General features: G+C 50.7%; 1 pseudogene across 1 annotated transcript; it reads right to left on the reverse strand.

Annotated features, from left to right (window-relative positions):
* Positions 1 to 1,021: 1,021 nt before the first annotated feature.
* Positions 1,022 to 18,954, reverse strand: LOC149353676 (glutathione peroxidase-like; annotated as a pseudogene). Its single transcript, XR_016291024.1, has 3 exons — positions 18,597 to 18,954; positions 5,928 to 6,071; positions 1,022 to 2,350 (listed from the first exon to the last, which is right to left on the reverse strand). The product of XR_016291024.1 is annotated as a glutathione peroxidase-like (transcript).
* Positions 18,955 to 20,870: the final 1,916 nt, after the last annotated feature.

Below are 20,870 nucleotides of genomic sequence, written 5' to 3' on the forward strand. Positions count from 1 at the left end.
ACTGTCTCGCATATCTCGATGGACAACCGAACAGTGCCGTAAGGGAAAGGAGGAAGATGGGAGTGAGTGAAGAAAGGAAGAACGTGGTGCCGTAGTGGAGGTCTCCGGCTAATATTTTTGACCATTTGGAGATCTTTAACATGCACTGACATCGTACAGTACACGGGCGTCTTTTGAGTTCCGCCTCCATAGAAACGCGGCTGTCGCGGTCGTGTTCGTATCTGGGTACTACGGCTCAGTAGACGACCGCCTTAACCACTAAATCTATCCCTTCCGTTGATTTTGAGGAAAGGAAAGGCCCGTAACTTGTTCACTGGGTCAGTGGGCACCTCAATCGCGCTATGAGGTGGCGGTGGTGTCCAGCTACTAATTGAGGCAGTTATGCCCCTTTCCTATTCTCGGAACCAACGCAGGATTTAGACTACGTTGATTTTGTAGAAAGGAAAGGCGCATAACTAGCTCCCTGGTTCAGCAGACACCTCAATCGTGCTTTGAGGTACAGGGTCAGTCAAAAGTTCCAAGGCCACAGGGTTTGCTTTTGACCAGCATAGTCGGGCAGTTGAGATACCCTCGAAGCTCAATATATCTGTAGAGAATAGAAGAAGGATCGTTCTACCATCTGAGAGAACCTTGATAGCTTTATCAGAATCTTAAGTGCCAGGATATACCAATGAAAAGCGGACCATGTGGCCTGGGAACTTTTGACCAACCCTGTACGTGGCAGAGGTGTCCTAGGCAGAGGTGTCCTAAAGAACTTAACGCGTAACGCGTTACACGGCTGCCGTAGTACCCCCTGAATTGCTTCTACTAATGGCTTGCACAAAGCTAATACATCTTTCGTTGTAAAAGCAGCGAGCGCAACGCGCTGTCGGTGGTGCAGCCAGGCACCCCACGCCGCCGCAGCAACACCACAAGGACGGGTCATGCCGCCCGCGGCGAGAGGACCGAGAAGCCGGTGACCTCTCGGAAGAAGAAAAGCGAGTCGGCAGCGTGACAGCAAAAGAGAGGAAGAGGCAGGGTGTCGTGTGCGCCGTGACAGGCGGCCTTTATTGAGGAGCGCGGCGTCCGGACGACGCGAGGCCGCGCGCGCAGCCGGTGTCCGCCGGTCGCGCACCTCGAATGCACGAAGAGGGGCGTCGGCGGAGCACCTTCGGGGCTGTCCCGGCGTCCGCTTGAGGGTCAGCCCGTCATATGCTGGCTGCGCACTGGGACCCCGCGCCGCGCGGCCACCGGCAGCCGCAGTCGGCGGCGTCACGTGACGATGGCGCGGTGATGCAGGGTGATGGAGACAGCGTGCGCGTCTCTACACAGTGATGACGCGTAGAGTGCGGCGAGCACGCAACTGTACAAACCCGGAAAAATAAGGAGGATAGAGAGCGAAAGAAGGGCGGGAGAACAAAGGCTGTGCAACGGCTCGCGTGTTGGTAGGAGAGCAATTTTGCGCCGCCGAAGGAGACGGCTTTAGGCTATGATTTTTCCGTACTCCCAAGAAATGAGGTGGGGTTAGGCAGCGTGACACTACTGCGGCAAAAAAAAAAAAAAAAGCAGGTGCTGAGAAATACTAGTTCGGCTCTGGCTTCGATTATGAGAGAGCAGCTACTTTTCTGCGTGCGCGTAGAAAAAAACAAAATGAACGAGAAAGCCAATAGTTCACCATTTGTCAACTCACTCAGCTTCGCTTTCCTCAGGGAACCGAGTGAAGCCTTGGTCAAATGTTTACAAAACAGGAAAACTTTCGCAAAGTGCACAACTCCTTGTGCAACTACTTGGTTCCCACAGCGAATTCTTGCATGCTACGCCACAGGGCAGGAATAACAAATATTCATCCTCCTCTACCAGCTGGCTCTTGGAAATTATCGAACGCTGCGGTGCCGCACACACAGCTGGCAGACCTAACGAGAAGCTCGCCGGGCGACACAATATTTATGATGAAAGCCCGAATCATGATGCAAAACGCACCTCAGAGCTGGGGAAATAATTCTGCCGGACCGAATCGGGGAGGACGCTTACACGAAGCACAGCCTATTTTTAAAATGGCCTAGTCTTGGGCTACATTACAGAGTTCAAAGAGTCACTCAGTCGTGATTAGGAGGTAGGAGAACGCGAAGGAAAAGCCGCACGAATGAGATGGCTAGTCCTGGATCGGCGGCAGCGATCCAGTGTTGATCAGGGCCTCGATGTCGTCGGTGATGTTGGCCGGCACAAAGCTCGGTTCGTAGCGGCGGAGCGGAGTGCCATCACGGCCGACGAGGATCTTCTCGAAGTTCCAGCGGATGTCGTTGTTGTCCTGCGGCGTGTAGAATAGCCGGTCCCGCGGGCGGAACTTGGACACAGGCGATGGGCATTGACACTGCGGGAACGGAGAAAAGGGACGCACAATTGTCAGATGATATGGCGGCCGCATCCAAAATCAGAACACTATGGTTAGAGCAGTTGGGAATCTCCCCGTGTGGCACAGGTATCAAAATCAGTCGCTCTGGCTGGGCAGAAATTTGAAGTTTAGGAGATTGTCACGCCACTTGCGGCGTTCAGATGAAGTGCCGAAGGTTGCTCAAAAGCCGCGAAGAAAGAAAATTCACAGGGCGCCACCATTAGTTGCTTGCTCAGGTGAACAGGTGGCGCCACAATCTCTTAAATTCCAAGACCTGACCAGCATTTTTGCTGGACCATTATTCGGAATCGCGTATCTGGCGAAGAGACGCTGGAAAGGGACGCTGGAACCGAGGATCCTTTTTGTCGAGGATCCGCCTCGACAAACGCCTTTACCCTCCCCCTCATCCATCACTCACAGTGCCGGAGGCTCGCCTTCTTCGGCACGTTCAAATGAATGCAGTCATCACCCCGTCTCGCCTCTTTCTCTATCGCTATCGATCGGACCCTTCCTGTCCCAACTGCCCCTGTATCTATGCAGACCTTGCCCATTGCCTCTTCTATTGCCCGGCTGCTCAGCAGTCGGGTTCCTTCCCCCCACCTTCTTTATCAATCACCACCTGGCTCGACTGGCTTGGCGCTGAAGGGGAGGAAGAACAGCGACTTCTGGTCGCCCAGGCGGTCGACATGCTCGGCCTGTAAATTTTGGCCGAATAAAGGTCTTCTACTACTATCTGGCGATAATAGAGCGTCTGTGTGTGTGTGTGGGGGGGGGGGGGGGAGGCGGTGAAACTTTATTTTTATTTCTTTTTCTTGCCCATTCTACTCACTGTCGACAAAACGGTGACTGGCATGCGACTCCACGTGTTACTACCATCCGGAGTGTTACTCGTAGGTGGTCAGTGGTCAAGAAGAAAGGAGAAATGTAGTGAGACGAAACGGGCGAGTGCATTATTCGTGCGCCCGCACGGCTGATCGCGTCGACTCTGTTTTCGGGAGGGCGTCGATCACACGCACGCCGGATTTTGCGCCCATTTCTCGGTTTTATTCGTATCCGTGCACACTGTCGTCTCGCCTGCTCCTGCGTTCCGCTCGCACTCCTCAACGCGTCCCTCATTATTCTTTCACACTGGTAACTGTATGAAGGACTTTCTCCGGGGATAAACGCAGCTCCATGATGTCAAAAACAAAAGCTACACCACCTGCAGTACAAAGACAATATAACCAAGGTAGCCATACGCTCTTCCTGAAATATTTCAGCAAAGTCCTATGGGACACCGGTGGTCGGTAGCAATGACGTGAAGAGTTGTTGCACGCTTAGAAATTGCAGCCAGGCAAACCACCCTGTACTTTCTCAACACTTTATGAAGTTTATGTCACGACGACATAACTGTGAAACCAGTTCTGGGGTCTAATCAGATAACTTCTGATGCTGAGTCTAACGATATAGCTGAAAAGACGAAACCATGCGAAATAGAGACGCGCCCGCGAAAGGGACTTTCCCAAAGCGTTCACGTTTGGATGAAGGGGGACATTTCCACGACTTTCTAGAGCGAATAAAAACCAGATGCTTCCTTTTCCTCAATAAAAGCGAGTTTGAAATATTGTCCGAAGGTAGTCATTGTGCACTACAAGGTGAACTCAACGTTGAAATAAAGGTTAAGCAATTCAAGGGAGAGAGAGTGAAGAAAAGCCTAGCCACACTGGTGTCCAGTGTGGCTGCCCTATACACGCGGAACAAGTGCAACGAAATACAACAGTCAGTTACAGTGACACCTTGTAAGTGATAGCTGATTGCTGTTGATGAAAAGCAGGGATCCCCTTCGTATTCGAATTTCCATTCCACAATTGTACACGCACTGTTCTCTATGTACTGCCGTGCCAGCCCGCCGGGCGAAGTCCCAGACTGATCTGACTTGGCAATATCTTTTAGCTTATCTTTGCGACAGACTGGGAAGAATTATTGTCTTTTGTCTTTGCACAATATATCCTCATCGTTGGAAGGACCAAACTATGCTTTCTACAGCCCGTTGTGACAATACGTATATCTTTAAGCACTTAGGTTTGCCGTCTTTCGAAACTATTTTTGATCAAACAGTTACTCCAAGACATTGAAATTCAGAATTCTTTTGAATTCTGAATTTAGAACGAGGTAAACGTCTTTCAAAGCGACACGCTGCGCACAACGTTGATGTACCGCGGCGCTGAATCAGGTGCGGACAACTGAGGAGGCGTGCCTACGTGCGGAAATTTGCAGTAGCTTTCCGGATGAAATCCTCTAAATAGACTCTAAAGATTAGCCCAGAAAGTTGCAGTCATTTTGATATATTTCTTGTTTTTTTTTTTGTCTTTGTGCCGCAATGTTAGCCGTTACATACTTTACGCGCGATTATGGGCGTTGTGCTTTTTTTTCCCCTCTAACCCTTACTGATTACCTAACGTTAATTTTACGCGATTCTTATGAGTTTCGTAATCTTTGGTGCTTACGATACTATCTGTGCGTTCCATAACACTGCACTTTCTCCTGTATTCCTGCTTTTGTTTTTGCTGCATTTAATCTATTCTTTTCCATACAAATGAAGCTACTTGTTCTTCATTCCCTGTGCTCAAATTAACATGTAACACTTAAGAGTGCGGTGAGGGGCTAGTTGGTACGACATTATGAGAACAAATAATAACTGCGCAAAAAAAGGACGGGACAAGAGAAAGAGAACCACACGGGACAAACGTGCTGTCCCGTGTGGTTCTCTTTCTCTTGTCCCGTCCTTTTTGCGCAGTTATTATTTGTTCTCATAATAACACTTAAGTCTGATTTTTTTTTCGTTCCGTGATTTCTTAAAGGACTGGTGTTCGTTTCTGCTGGTTTTCTCGGCGTCGTGTAGCCGATTTTGCCTGGCTTTGTACCTCAAGCCATTTTAGGCCTATCGCTGATAATGCAATTACGGAAACTGCCGTAAGGCATTATTATTACCGCAGATTTTTCCACGCTCTGCACTCCAGCTTTAATCAATGCAAACACACATGTTCCTTTTCAAAATTTCGGCTCGACGCTCATTGCGCCGTCTATTCGTGTGAGCGGCTTCGTCTGGCGCCCGTCATGGACATTCCGATTCGCAGCGCCCCGTGCGGGGTCAAGGATGGAACGTACAGAGCAACAAAAATAAGGCAATCTTATCCCAGAGAGCGCGATAGAACTGAGCTCAGTTTTCGCGAGTTATTTTGCAAGCATCCACGGAGAGACAGAGAAGAAAAAAGGGGGAGGGAGAAACCACGGCTGAGAGACTTGACGGCGACTCTTGGGTTGTGGCCAAAAACTGCGGGGCGTACAAAAACGCCGAAGCTTGCGTTCATTAGTTTCTTACTAAATGTATCGACGAACTGCGCGCGTCGAAATCCAGAGTATGATGGAATCCCGCCCGGTTGGTAAGAACCAGAGGAGAAGAAAATCGGTCGAGGAAAGTTTGCCGACAAAAACTAACGGAAGGCGTCGGCTCCCATCGCGACAGCCGCGGTCACAGGTCCGTGAGGCGGTTGCATGCACAGCAGAGCGTCCTCACCTTGAGAAACTCGAAGAGCGGATGCTGCGCGTCGCCGTTGACATCCAGCTTCTGGAACAGCGGGAAGTTGGGCTGGAAGTCGTTGCCCGGCCGCACGTAGCGGATGCCGTTCAGTATCTCCTCGCCCGAGCCGCCCGGCTCTTGCTGTATCGCAAAGAGAACAACAAAAGAAGGAATAAGTGACACGTGAGTGTGAACACCATCAATACGGACAATTAAACAAACCAGCCTGTTCACCTCTGCTCGCGGGTTGTGATTTCGTTTTTCAGCGCTCTGACTGAAATGAGCTTAATTCAATTAAAATGACGCTCTCTCTCTCTCTCTTGTTTTCTTTTTTTTTTTTTTTGCAGCGTGTTTTGCTATGAGCAGCACGGTACCTGTGCGAGTACCGTTCTGCTCACTGGGTTAGTAACATAAGCGTAGGCCCTCCATTTTCGTTAAAGCCGGGTTTCAATCCGTCCTTGAGCTCCGCCAAGATTTAACAAAAGCCGGGTCGAAAAATGCGCCTTCAAGGAAATGTAATTTGCCAGTACGCCAAGCTGATGGCATCGTACAGAGACAGGCGAATGTCTTGCACTTAAACCAGGGCGGTGTGGATAAGCAATGAAAGTACGTTTCAGGAGCGGGAGGGCAAAATACACGTACTGATATCAGGAATCATTATAGTAAGCGCTACCCATGAACGACGTCTTGCTCCAAAGCTCTTGCTGTTAGAAATTGCCGCTGTGATGTTGGATGAGTATGGTATTGCAATGCCTAACCCAGGCAGGTAGGTCTAGCACACACACGGAAATGACGGCCACGGGTAACGTAAGCGACGAAATAATTGTAATAAATGAGAACAAAGAACAAGTAGTTCATTAGTAAGGTTTCTTTGGCGCTATGATTTCAGATTGCATAAGAACATGACAAGCAAAAAAAAAATAGCATTTTCTGTCCCACTCAGAAACAAGCGTTAATAGTCAGGTGTACTTCTGAAAAAAAATAAATAAATAACCCAATTTAACCCGAATTATTGAACTGAAATAGTGCCCGAATTTCATCCCCATATTTCCGAAAAAAAAAAAAAAAAACTCCTGAGAACGAAGGGACCTATGCATGCTTCACAAATACGGTTACCGCATTACGAAATTAGTTTGTCTCTCGCGCAAACACTTGGAACTGTGTGCGCTGCGCCTTCTATACAGGCTGGGCGTGCCCGACATGTTACCCGTTATTCACAGGCCCATGGATTTGGAAGGGGTGAAGGCCAGGAGATGCGTGTGGACTTGCATGCGTTTGACTCCGGCATTTCGGCGTGTTCGAATTTACCGCGTCATCAAAAGAATATATAATATACCCGCCAGTATAAGAGCGCTTCCGTGCACCCGAGTTGACCAAGCGGGAAAGTAAAAAATGAGCACGGCGCACGAAAGAAGTTTCTCGGATGCTGACGTCGGTGACGCAAATAAAAAAAAAAGCTGGAGAATTTACTGGCTGTGAAGCGATTCCCACGAACCCTTCTCCATCTGGCCAGTAGTATAGCGGCCACTGCAGGGCCGGAAACGCCATCCCAGCTCCTACACGAACTTCGCCGCCCCTAGCCGGCAGGAGGGCACTGCTGGAGTCATTGCACTGAGCCCTCGCGTCATGCTTAAGCGCTTGTAAATATATTTCATAGAACTGACTCTGGAACGGGTTGACGTATTAAACAGAGACCACCTCGACCGTCCTAGCCGCATATACAGCACCACCAACCTGCTACTGACCGTTGCACGCGTGACCATAGACGCGGAAAACGCTGCTAGCACTCCCGGTGTCCTTGCTAAGGCAGCCGTAGTTAACTACGACGCTGGGAGGAAAACGGCAGCTGCACAATCTTCGCAAACTCACCTGCTGGCGTTCCGTTATTTCGCACTTACTTCCCTGAATGACGAGAGACGCGAAAGAAGGAAGGTTACGTCAGCTACAGTATGGACGACCAAAGAGTTATGGTGGGGCTGCATTTTAATAGAGCACTAACATCGCCGCTGCTTGTTTATACTTGAGCTTGCGGCAGAGCGTTTATGCCGCCTTGCACGTCGGCAGGCATCCTTTTGCCTAAGCGGCCTTGCTTTGCGCAATGTGGGCAAAAGGGGTCGGTGCCCGGCGTGAGTTCTTCATGCGCCAGGGACAGAGGAATATGCGCTGGAACCGCCGTTCACACCGAGAGGCCCAAGGACCGCAAAGGAAAAAAAAAAAAAATGTTGAGGCCGGACGGGGTCACTCGACTGCTCGTCACCGTAGAACTCTTTCCACGAAGCGCACTTGAGTTTCCCACTTGAGAGAGGAGACTAGACTAGCGAGACACTCTCTGCCTCCCTGGCATCCGTCACGTAAGAAATCGCAGCGAATGGATTTCGAATACCGCTGTCCTTGCTGAATATTGCTCTCTCTATCGGGTGTATGGATGCGAACTAAGCCGCGGCTGCAGTGCGTGCTAGCGTGCTAGGACAGATAGCGTGCTCCTATAGAAGATAAAGGCATCAAGATGGAAGATACGAACAGAGCGAACACAGGACGAAAAGATGAACGACACAAGCAAGAACTCATTTATTTTGTAGGGCGGACAATAAAAAGTGAACTTGCATCTAGCGGGATGGGGGTTGTATATAGCACAATGTTACATGCCTTTTCAAAGCGCAAGCCTGAATAAGGAAAGAGAAGGAAGCCTGACTCGGCCGACGAACATTTGGACAATGGGAGTTGCCTTCGCCTGAGCGAAGTCCCATTGTCGAAAAGTTGGTGAGCGGATGGAGCCCGCCCTCCCTTCCTTTGATGGTGCCCCCTTTCCGCTATTTTACTCTACTGTAAATCTTTGAAGACATACGAATACACTGGATCAGTTGTGCCAACATTCTTGCAAGCAAGGAAAGAGTGGGTTCACAGGAACACGCTCGCGCTGACGCACGAACACTTCAAAGAGTTTCGCGGAGAACTTGCGTCACGATTGCTATAGGCCATCACACGGCGCCGCCTCGGGGGTCGCATTCACACTCCCCCACCCTCTTCTCATATCGCGTCTGCTTCGACATAGGTACGCTATTTCAACCGGCCCGTTTATCGGGCACCCCCCAAACATGAAAGGCGCTAGGCATCAGCTGCGTCTGTTCGGTGCCGTATATGAAGAGGCAATCGAGTATCCTTGCTGCGTCTGCGACGATCGGCTATAAAGACACGAGATAGGTATGGCATTCGCAAGAAGCGATAGCAATGACTTGTGTCCTTGATGCACTGGGCAGTGGGAGCACGTCAAGCACATACGAGCACCTCTTAAATTTCACCGGACAGCCGATAGCATGTTTTGGACCGCCAGTAGAGAGCCCATTGAAGTGCTTCCAAGGACGATAACCTCTCTATACGGCGCCTTTTTTCGATATTTCAACGCGACGTGGCATTCGGTACCGCCTGACTTTCCGAAATGAGCCAGTAGGCTTTTCCACTCAGGGCGTGCGTGAAATTGTGTAGTAGTATCAATTAAACTATGGAAAGGGCGCATCAGAACGTAAAGTATCTACTCTTCGAACTGCATTGAACAAAGTGAGCTTTTTGGTTCACTGAAATAATGCTTCTGAATTAGGGATCCAAATATCGAGAAAAATGGCAGTTGTTCAACTGTATGTTACACGATAATGTTAGTGGCGTGGTCAATAAGGGAATTTTCTTTCCGCCCCACCTTGTTACCAGGCAGCTCCACACGAAGTGGACGGCCGCTATGTTCGCAGACAACTCAGTCACAAATAAACTCGAACTTCGGAACACTTCAAAAAGAAAATACTCGTATTCCCTCTTTTCGCGCCCACCTCAAAGCGCCTCTCAAATCGCGCACCACATTCGGTAATGGTGTGGAACGTGGGCAATTCCCGACTAGCTGAATACATGTTCAGGGCACTTCCTCTCCCCTCTCTTCACGCAATTGCAGGCTGCGTTCTGGTAACTAATAAGCATGCCAGCTGATCTCGAAAAGAAAAAAAAAAGAAATGTTATTCGGCGTAGAGAATGACGTGTGGAGAACGCGCTGCATGTTCAAGGGACGCAGCCCATCCGTTCCCGTTCGCCTCCAGGAAACGAAGGCGCATGCTTTAACGACAGCCGAGATATTTTATCTCTGAGTCACGGCTCAGTCTCGATTAGAAGAGGAAACGTGCTCTGGACGCTTTGGTAATGAGAAACGCTCGGCTATCTGCTCGGCAGTTACTCCGAGTCGGGGCTAGCTTCCACAACGCACCTTATTACGCAAGCTGAAAAGAAGTGGAAGAAAGATCCAGAGACACGTGCTTGTTGACGTGCGCACCCTAGCTGGCTGGGAACGGGAAGGAGAGAGACAGGAAGGAAAAGAATAAAGTGACGAGGCGTCAGAGGCTCGCATGTCGCAATCTAGAACTGCTTCGTGCAACAGCCGCCTCAGCCGTCGGGCCGCTTCCGAGAAGACCCGGGCGCCCGGCGGCTGTACGCTGAAAGCGAGGATCGCCGACAGACGAAGAATATCTTGACACGATCGTCGGCTAATCGGCCAACCGGCCGGCCACGCCGCCCTCTGCCAGTTCGGACAGCTAATTGCTGTCCAAGGGCGCGGTCGCGCTAGCTGTATTTTCCCTCCTCACAAGGCGAGCGTGCCAGCGTTCCGAGCGCGTCGTCCGGAGAACTGCGGCATTGATTTGTTTTTTTCTTTGTTCACTCTCTCTTTCGTCTTCAACCCTGTCTGACGCCATCGCGGCGTCCAGATGACGTCTCTTCTCGGCCGCACGCATTTCCTAGTCCCCGCGAGCCGGCTGGCGTGTAAGCCGGCGCGGAAAATCATTAGCAGCTCAGTCAACACTGCTGTCGGCGTCAAACTTGTGCAAGGCGCTTGGGCTGCGCGCAGCGAAATGAAGCAGAAGCTGAGAGTTGGGTAACGCCTTCCTGCACATCTGCGGCTCTTCTTTTTTTTTTTTTTTTTTGGGGGGGGGGTCGGGGGGGAGGGAGGGGGGGGGGGGGCGCAATCGTTTCCTTTGCCGTGTATCGCTTTGGATGGGGCAGGGCGCCGCTCGAGCGCTCTACGCTGGTTTGACGTCGACTGCATTTCTTTCCTTTTTTGTCATTCATAGCATCCAGAGCATTCTATGAACTCTGCGCACCTGCTGCTCAAACTTTAGAATGCCAAAAGGACGGTGATACACGTTAAGCACAGGGTAAGCTTAAAATCGCGCAACCGAGCCACCGCGTGTCTCTATATGCTCGTAAGGGCCAAAAATGCATCGCTTTCTCCAGCAACTGGATGCGACGACGCTAGAGCGACGGCCGACGAGTCTTGCAGCTGAGATCACTAGCTTCGGCTCAATCCATGGAAGTCGCTGCCGCTGCAATCACGAACAAGTCGTCCGCCATGAATCGTCTGCCGATTCGGCATCTGCTGCACGTATCACACAAAAGCGAGGTAAAACTATCATCGCTGGAGGCCGATACGCAAAAAAAAAAAAAGAAAACGGAGGGTACGAGAAGAGCATATACGTCCTGCGCCCTTCTATACACGTCTTGTGCCTGCGCCTTCTTCGCTGGTTTGCATCACATTCACGCATCAGCTGCCCGGCTCGTAAGCCCAGCGACACGTCGCATAGCATGCCTCTGCAATTGCTCCGCATGAACAGAGAGCAAAAACAGCCCGAGAGGAGACCTGCACAGCTGCCACAGCAACCTATACTGCACATTGCCTCGAGATCGCAATTCATCACATACGACCCACATTCGGTGGCCTGAAGGAGCAGCCATGAACTGTTCGCCGCACCTGATCGCCGGGAACAAGCTGTAGAGTGGCTGCACTGCATGATGAGGCTTGCGTTACGCTACCGCTGCTTAATACAGGAGTAGGTCGACATATACAGACTCGGCATTTTAGAATTTCATTTAACGTAATAAAAAAAAAAAGATTCACGCTTGGAGGCAGAAATAGTTCCACTGCAGCGCTACCTACGCGGGCAAATAAATGCGAGTGTAAGATGAGTAAAGATGTACAGTCTTTGTCAAAAGTAACCCGGCTCCATGGTTTGCTTCTCATTCGTATAACAGAGCCCTCACGGCTTCCCTAAAAATAAAAAAGTTCTTTGAAGGTGAGAGCAGGGGTTCTTCTTACCATACAGAGATTTCGAGCTTGAGGGCTGGCACAATAGCTTTAATATACGACTGAGAAGAAAGACGTGCAGCCTGGTTACTTTTGACAAAGACTGTACAGTCGCGGACAAAATAATATGAACCGCTCTTCCGCGTCCCAGTTCTTCCCTAGTGCTGCGTAACGGGAAAAGAAAAGTTTGCTGCGTTTACGCAAAAGCGTACAAACGGCCTTCCCGCGCGTGTATAATCATCAAGCGCTCAATAATTCTCGCTAGACGCGACTCGTCAGAAGAATTTCACTGCCCAAACGTGGTCCGTATCATAATCTCCGCGAGATGCGTACGAAACAACGCTAAAAAGAGAGAAAAGTTAGTGTGAAGAGAAGACAAATTAAGAAGGAGATATGTGCCAGCCGGCGCTGAACCACTGTGTGTTCCCAGATAAGAATTAATAGACGCAACTATAAAACCTGCGCATTACGTGGAGTCGCCAGCTGCGCGGAAAGCCGACGAGTGTATAGAAGGAATATTTTACGGAGAGGATGAAGCAACGCTTTGCGAGAACCGCGGTAGAGCGTCCTTGGCGAAGAAATCTCCCACGGGGCGACGTAAAATCCCTGCACTGGAAAACAACGCCGTGGCGGAGAGCTCCGCGATAGTTAAGTCACGCGGAACTTAGCAATCAGACCAAACATGTGCTCAGTGCTCCTGCCTTCTTCCCGCTCACCCTCGCCCCCGCTTTCCCGCGTACACTTGATGAGCGCGCTTTGAATGAGCGCGCACTCATTTCGAGCGCGCACTTGCGACGGCATCAGGCAGGTTGTTGGCATAATAGCCCCATTCACCGCCTCTGTTTTTAGAGTCAGCTGTCGTGCCATTTGCGCTACGGCCGGCACGGAACGTTTATGCTGTCTCGCTCGTGAAATAACCGCAGCGAAAGCGCGGCTACCTTCAAGTCTAAAAACATCTGCTCGGCAGGATGCGAATATATAGTGTAAAGGTGAAAAGCGAGCCGTGTAGGATCCTCGTGCAGACGTCAGAAATGGGCTGCGAACGTCAGGTTTGGCGTTGCGACAGCACCACCAACTCCTTAGAGTGCCTTCAATGCCATCGGTCGCTAGCTGCGGCGCGCCTCACTTTGAGTGCGTCACAGAAGTGTGTCGTGGTTTCTTCTTCAGCGTCCTCGTAACTGCCGCGGCTCTCTCGACACCGTGAGGCCTAATCAAAAACTATCGCTACCAGCGACCGCAGAGTGCGCTGATTGCTTGCGCGGGGTGCACCGCATGGCCGAGGTTGCGACGTTTAAAACGCTGACGTCTATGCACGGGCTTACGAAGCTTGTGAGCGTGAACTTGCAGCGGCGTTGAACGGCACACGACAGCCCGTTTCTATGGGCTCCATTTTTTACCAAGGCAGAGTTTCTGTCTGCAGAGGTTCTGTACGCAGTAAGGAATGATGACACCTTGGCAGCACAGATCCACAGCGTTGATCATAAAAGAAGACAACAACAACAACAACAACAACAAAAAAAAACGTTGAGACGTCACCCAACCACGCAGGGGCAAATACGTATAAGGCAGAGGTACGTTCCTTCATTAGTGCTACGCACTTGAAATGACCCGTCCTTAATAAACATCTCAGAGTGCTTCGATCGCTTCGGGCATTAGAAACGGTGGAGCGTGTCTGAACGTGCGGGATCTCTGTTGCCCCAAGCGCGAAACAAGGTGGCAAGCGGAAGAAAGTCTTTAAAGATGCTGGCGGGGCCCCCTACGCCGTCAGAGAAATTGCACGCCTCTACTACCGGTTTAATTCAGCTACGCGATTGCCTCAGACCGAATCGCCGAATGTGCTTATGCAATATAAGTGCATGAAAGAACAAGGTCGCGGCGAATCTGATAAACCAGTACAGGGCATCATTTAGCCGCTCCTGTAGCTGCGAGTCTTGATGCAGCTAATACAGCTGTAAACACAAGAGTGACCCACTAGCCAAGATGGCGCATCGTGGTCAACTATTAGGCGCCAGATAACTTGTTCTCTGCTACAGGTTGCAATACTGACAGAAGCACAGCCTATGGCCGGTCTCAATTTAGCTTTGTAAACGAGGTAAAGATGACGCGGCTTTCCTGTTAAAGGGCTTTTTACGTGACGAAGCAACTCTGTGGGCTCCGAGGTTCGCCGTAGTGGAAGCCTCGGGGTTAATTTCAATCCGGAGTCCAGGACATCGGGATGGAATCGGGATCGAATCCACGAACTCCTGCACCGTAACCTAACGCCACAGCCACTGACCCACCGCGGCAGGTGAAGCCATGGCATCTGGAAACGTGTTTCACTGGAAGGGGACATGTCGGTAACTCCTTCATGTGGTATACAAAAAGATCCAACTGTAATTCCGATGGCTATATAGCGGCAGTATGCGATGGCGCACAACATGTGGAAAATATGACAAAGCAAAGCTGACAAAGCAATAGCGACCGGACACCATACTGCACTTTGCGAACGAGTTTCGCCTCGGACGTAATATTTTGCTATCGCCGACAAACAACGCGAAATGCTGCAGCTTGACACGCGGAAGCCCATTGTCGAGGCGAGCCCGCACCGGAGATCGATGCACTGTGCACACACAGCGAAGGCTATACAGACAGTGAAATGGACGATTACACGCGCAGCTTGAAATCAACGCGACTAGGCGGTGACAATAGCGCATCACTGGCAGACACCGCAAGCAGCATACAAACACTCGAGCGCTACTTCACTCTGTTGTTTCATGACAGACTGGCCTTGATCTGCGCCGGCCTTATCGCAGGAGTGGAGGCGCGCTTGGAGAGGTGTTTGCATTTGACATACAAGCGGCTTACTTTCATTTCAGCTACACAAGAGGCATTGTCCGCCGAGACAAGTTAGAAACATTAGTGTTTCGAGACAAATATATTGCTCCTGCCTCCGCGGAACCGACACATCAAGTGCACCCGATAGGCGTGCGCTGCTGAGCATGGGGCCCCGAAGTATATGTGCAAGCGCGACTGTTGCATATGCACACTTCCTGCCCTGTCGCTGCCCCAACAATGGGGCACTGCCGCACCATTGTGACGGATACGCCGCACACATTAATTCAGTCCCGTGAGCTTGCAGTAGGTGATGCCCCGCAGTTCTGGTCAGAGAGAAAAATGAAATCCCCAGGAAGGCTACCGACGGCATGCGTTCGATCAGGCGGGTAAAAATTTGGGTGGTAAAGCGAAATCATGTACAAGTGAGAACGCTGAGCCCCGTCTACACAACACCTTGCGTTAACTATCCCTGCGGTGTCTACAAACGGAGGCAGTGAAGACGTTGTTAGTTAATCATTGTTTCAATGCAGAATGTCATGGTGCTGCCCGACCAGCGTTTAAGGCAAAATGCAGGCAAAATACTGTTTCGTTTTGTTCTTAAGCCCTTGTAAAGACTTAGCATTCAAGGCGCCTTTTTCCGTGCAGCCTTTTGGCCTTCTGCGAATATGCCACCTACGATACGAAGACAGAACAGGCTTTGTTACGTCTTCGCCTCGTGTCCCCGTGCACGTTCTGCGCTGTAAGCATCATCGCTGTAAACATCATGAAATCCAACAAGCCCAAACTGCTCTGGCCAACAACGCTGCATTCCTCACCTGCTCTCCGTGAGAGAGAGAGACAAAATGAAGGGCACGGAGGTGAAGGCTACACGAGATAACAATGTGAAAAGGCGCTAAAGTTAGCTTACAACTACTGCGAATTTAATTAAAGATTCATCGTCACGTCAACTAGCGATGTTAGGGTGCGAACATAAAGGTGGTTAAGGTTTTTGAAAGCGGGCAGTTCTGCAGCTTGATCACGTGCCGTAAGGAGTTGCGCAAATTACCTGCTTTGCCTCGCGCGCTCCCTGCCAGCGTGGTTATGCGGCTAGATTTAGACGCACCTGAAGGACGCAGTTTGTTCAGTGCCCTCTGCTCCTTTGCGTTGGCGCGCAGTGAAGCATGCAGGAAGCAAGGTGAGCAAGACGATGCGCGCTGTGCCGCCTCTGGTTTCCAACCTTGGCATAAGCCGCCTAACAACAGCTGTGCACGACGCTGCGTTGGGATGTCAGAGGTCAGCGCAATATACGCTCGCACAGTGCCGACCAGCGTTAAAATCTCATCGCTTAATCCCTGTTCGCCGCTGAGCATTCCATCTTTCTCCCTGTGGAGTCCTCATCGTTGTTACCTGTCAAAGTCACCGCGGAAGAGCTTTGCGCGGTTTAAATGCAGACCTAACTCGGCCCTTCAAGCCTCCGCCTGCAGCACTGCAGGGGAACTCCGAGCGCGTGCTTTGTCGTCACCGGCGTGCAGCGCCAACTGGCACATGCCCACTTCTTGGGTCACAGCGCCGGTGCGGGCCGGAATATACACCGTGAGAGCGCGAAGACAATACCGCCTCGATACTGCCCAGCCGGTGTTGGCGAGGCCCGTTTAGCTTGAGCAGAACGTTTTGGTTTGCGTATTACCGCTACAATTTATGAGAAGTTCCAGTGCAGTGACTCGGGTAATTTAAACCAGTAACAGCACGACGCTCACAGATTGGCACGGACCAAGAGCCGACATTCATTTAGCGCAAAGCAAAATGTGAGGAGGTACAGCGTGCAGCTGCAGAAAAGTTGTATCGTGTTTGCTGTTTTGGTGTTCTTTGCCGACCGCCGTATAGGGGCACGGCCTAATCATTTTACGGTCGAACGACGCGACTATGGCTCGTTGGCAGAGGGTCGCGATATCGTGCGTTAAACTCTAAAACAACCAGGACTGCTCGCGAGGGCGAATGCGGGTCGTCCCGAAAGTTCGGTTTAATGTTTAAAAAGAGCACGGCCGAGAGACACGCGCATTTTTCATAATTTCGATGCCTATCTTATCTCTCACTTTTGTGGCCGCAAGTTGCTCGCATGGACGGCTTGCTTTGGAAGGCTTCGTCTATCTACCAGCTTGCCGTCAGAGCTCACGATGCCTATAGCAGCGCGTAAGATAGGACGACAGAAGAGAAGTTAACTGGACTAGCGCTAACCCGCAAATAAATTTTTTTGTTAAAGGAGCACAGCTTTTAATGGCCAGAAGAGAAGTATAAAAACTGAAACAAAAACCAGTTGTAAAACGCGATTACACGTCAAATCGTGGCACATGCGTCCTGCGAGAATTCCCATGACAGCGTTTTGGAAACGACTTTCATACCTGCGTGTGATCACTGCAAAAGATTTCAAAAATCTACACAAGAAACGAAGAAGTAAGGATCAAAAATACAGGCTGTGACATGTTTGCTGGAAGAGAACTTTCACTGTCAACATTTCACATACAGTGCAAATGTGGAAAGCGTCAAATAACTAGCGCGTCAGCTGGCGTATGCGGCTGAAAACGATGACCGAATATTAGAAAACGGGAATCCTCTTCCAGCAGCGGCAAGATTACAGTGGTCGTCCTCTCTTGCATGTGTACATATGTATAGCTAGTATGAATGTGAACCAACTTGTTACACTTTCCGTATCGGTTTGTCGTCGCCGCAACCCAACGCAAAACATGGTGCGGAAATATGGGCAGTGGTCACATACGAAAACTGTGCACATTCCACGAATCATTCGAGGAAGTCCCTACAAAACACCGCCAGTTGCAGCGTAATCGCGCGAACTCCAAAGTGCAATTACCGCCTTCTTTACCGGTGTTCCCGAGAACTGACGCAATATTTTGAAGCAAGTGAGAAGTGGCAAGGCGCATCAGTAGAAGAGAGAAAAGGGGTAAAGTTTTGTGCAGGCTGTCCTGAAATTAAAGACACCTTCAGAACACGGTATGAGTTGTCGAAATGCATGGTGGGCATAAAATTTCGAACGTCCTCGCGAGAAACTCTATATCGAGGAGCATTTGATGAATTCGCGGTATCGTCAGACGGCGTAGTGTCCGTCTCGATGATGATGTTTTTGCAGGCGACTTAAAAGAGGGCACTCGGTACAAGCAGTTTCGCTTCTGTACAGCTACCCTGCACCAGCACCAGGACTGATATGGTTGAATTAAGCGGAAAACAACTTGGCTGTTTATACGGTTCACGCATTAGTCTTATTGTAGAAGCATGGTGGCCGCGGTAAGAGCCGAATCTTAGGTACACCTCACACACAGACAAAAAAAAAGAGTGAAGGGAGGGCGGAGAACGGCTAGCGAGTCAGCAAGGGAGCACGAGAATAACAGGATGGGCGTCTGTCCCATCATGTTTTTCATCGCGCCTTTTGCCGCCTCGTTCTTCTCTTTCCTCACGTTGAGCCGCCCGCGAATGACGCTTGGCGCATCATGTTCAAAAAATACATCAAGTGCGGCATGAGGCTCTTCAAGCCACCTCTTTTAAAAGTCGCCCTTTCTTGCACTGTGCATGAGAAGCGCGCGCGCAGATTTCCCGATTCGAGTCCTCTCAGGATGTGTGATCGGTGCAGCAGCCCTGTGGCTATACCGCCGGATCCAACATCACTCAAGGTGCACGGCCGTCGCACCAGCAACTCTCCTGTTTTTTTTAAGGCACCTCTATGGAGCAACGCAGGTGGACGGTTGACTTACCTTGCCGAACTGGTTACAGGGGAAGCCGAGGATGGTGAAGTTCCTGGCCCCGAACCTATCTTGGAGTGCATTCAGTTGTGTGTAGGACCAGGTGAACCCTCAGTAGGTCGCCACGTTCACCACGAGCAGCACGTGGCCCCGGTACTGGTCCAGGGTGACGTTGCGTTTGCCCAGGACATCGGGCACCTGGAAGTTGTACAGCTTGCCGGCGGGCTCGCCGTGCCGGTGGCAGTCGGCCTTCCGCGGCTGCGCCCCCGCAGCCCCGGCTGCGGCGCACGTTAGCGCCAAGAGGAGTTGCGCCAGCATCTTGTGCCGTCGCCCTCCGCGTCCGGCGGCTCCGGCGCGAGACTGCGGCTTTTATCCGGCCGCGCTTCCTCCCCTTCCTCAGCCGCCGCCACGTCACGATCCCTTCCCGCGCGCTCTGCGCCGCTGCTAGTGCGCGCCGGAGTCTCGCGACGGCGGCCGTGCCTGTTACCCATGCCGCGGCCTGCCTCAACATAATGGACGCTGCTGTAACTGGCGGCGTTACGATCAGTCGTGAACGTAAATCTGCGGGATCAGCTAGCTGCACGCAGTGATGTGACTGGGGCTCCGCAGCCGTTCTCCGAGCGACACCTGTAAGCCTTTTAAGGTTCGTTATGGAGGCACCTGGATGATTGACTCAGGAGCGTAAGCCGAAGCTGTTATTTGTTACTGATGTTCGACAGGGCGTGTTGGAATGCAGTCTGATAGGAAGGAGTCTGAAATGCTCGGCTTTTGAAAGCGCCTCTTTGCTCGCGTTTAATAAAGACGCGGATTCTTTCAGCGGATCTTTGCGTGTATGTCTGTCTGTCACCGCTTCAGGGCGTGCCACTGTTCAGACGCTGAAATGTGGCCGCTGAGAACGTAAGCCCCAATCTGCCGGGAAAGGGGGGGGGGGGGCAATTAGTACCCACTCTCCCTTTGCCTCCCCCTACCCTGCGCATGTTGCTTGACAAAAGATATATACAGGCGGAGAAGTTATATGTGCAAACATATCAGTTTTATTTGTCTCTAGTCGAGCGAATACGGTGAAAAGAATGACTCAATGGTTCTTAATATATTAATTAAATAAATGATGAAAATAAACTGAGAAATGCGTAAACTTTAGGCACAAATTCATAACGTCATTAGTCGAAGTGAAAGAAAACACTGGGCAACAAGAACCTATCCAGAACTAGCTAACCAATCAAATATTACAAACTCATTACAAATTCATCACTTGCAGCGACAACCTTCTTGCTATATTTTCGTCAACGTCAGGTTGCATGGTATGGCTGCAGCCTCGTCCCCGGAAGCAAGCCTTTGCTGAGCTTCAAGGCTGTGCTTAATGCTTTGCCGTCCTTTACACGCCCGCAGTCGGCGCATATGTTTGAAAACCAGACAGGGATTCAACGACGTGGAGCGAACAGCTCCACAGCAACCATTCTCCGCGCAACCCAATAGATTATCCATATACACGCCATAGTGCTGCCTCACACTATTAGCGAAGGGTGAAATGGCGGGCCGATCCCTGTGGAATAACAGAAGGGAAAAAACCAAACTGCTAGCGCACCTAATTCGTATTTGGCCTAACTGCTCAAATCGACCACCATTTTTTTTATTGCGCTTACTTCATTTCACTATTAATTTCATTCCTGACTTTTCACTTGTGCATTTCTTTAGCACGTCCAAGCAATCGGGCCAGTTGCAATTTTAGAGCGTTAGCTCTCATTAGCTCTTTCCCTAATTTCGCGCTGTCGTCGTACGTCGTCGTCGTCCGCAGCGCCACCTGCAGACTGCCTTTGTTGGCAGGTAGCAGAGTGAAGGGAGAGAAATTCGTCCTACATTATTCGGAGAAAGGAGGAAGAGAGAGAAAATTACTAGAGCTAAGCTTACCGGCTAGTGCATTAATCAGCTTTCGCTCATTAATGCGCTAGCCGACAGGTCTCCAGTGCCAGACCCATTTTGACGTTTCACAAGCGACTGCTCGGTCGGGCGTCTCACAGACCCATTTTGGCGTCCATACGCTCACGTGCATACTCGGCCTTCTTCCGCCTGCAGTCTTCGGCTCGATGATTGGTTATCGGGAAATGAAAGGCGCAGCAGTTGTCTCACATATCTCGGCGGACACCTGAACCGCGCCGTAAGGGAAGGGAGGAAGGTAGGAGTGTAAGAAGAAAGAGGGGCCGTAGTGGAGGTCTCCGGAATAATATCGACCACCAGGGGGTCTTTAACGTGCACTGACATCGCATAGCACACGGACGCCTCTTGCTT

This window comes from Amblyomma mixtum, chromosome 3 (genome assembly GCF_055824585.1).
Source record: "Amblyomma mixtum isolate Tamu chromosome 3, ASM5582458v1, whole genome shotgun sequence".
Lineage (NCBI taxonomy): Eukaryota > Metazoa > Arthropoda > Arachnida > Ixodida > Ixodidae > Amblyomma > Amblyomma mixtum.